The following is a 912-nucleotide window of genomic DNA, read 5'->3' as shown; positions in this document are numbered from 1 at the left end:
GGGTCAACCTCTAATCATTGACACTAGTCCTCCCAAAGAGAGAGGATTAGGACTTGTGATTAGAAACAGCTTTTCAACCTGCTTGACTTTCCTTTACCTAGTAAGGGATAACTAAGTAGAGCAACTTCCAATTATTAATTAATCTTGAGAATACTTCAACAAGAATAGGGCTTCCAATTAATCTACTCCCAGTCAAGGCTTTTATTTAAGATTAATTAAATTCCCTAATTTAATTTCCTGTTATCAACTCAACCATTTTTTGAAAACATCTGATTGATAAAATAGCACATTTCTCTGCAACTCGTTGGGAGACGACCTGGGATTCATACTCCCAGTATTTTAATTTTAATATTGTGACAACCCTTTTAAATTAGAAGTCGCTAATGAACTTGCTTCTCTTGCGAATGATAACGATAAGAACAAGAAGAACATTGTTGAGAAAGGTGGAATTCTACTTTTGTTGTAGCTCTTAAAAGAGAATGGTGGCGTGGTGGAATTTGAGATTGAAGGAATGGTGGTGTGGAGTAAAAAAGAGAAGTTAGAGTTAGGTTATAATATTAAAAGGTATTTTAAAAATTTCAAATAATTTTTTATAATTTAAAAAATTTTATTAACAAAAGTTTATTTTTTATCGATAGAAATAATAATTTTATTTATTTGTGGATAAATTTATTAGTATCTTACATTTTATAAATAAAAATAATAGTTTTTTAAAAATATTTTAATCTTTCTGTAATTAATTAATAAGCTATTTTAGTATGAAGATAATATATAATGTATGTTTATATAAAAAAATTACTGAGATGGATTATATTCTACGAATAAGTTTTATTTTCTATGGTAAAGGAATAAGCATCTTATTTCTTTTAGTTTGAGTTATCGTCAAATAAAAAAAAAGTTATAGTCAAATAA

The sequence above is a fragment of the Arachis stenosperma genome, chromosome 9, assembly GCF_014773155.1.
Source record: "Arachis stenosperma cultivar V10309 chromosome 9, arast.V10309.gnm1.PFL2, whole genome shotgun sequence".
NCBI lineage: Eukaryota > Viridiplantae > Streptophyta > Magnoliopsida > Fabales > Fabaceae > Arachis > Arachis stenosperma.
Note: the sequence above shows the minus strand (reverse complement) of the source record.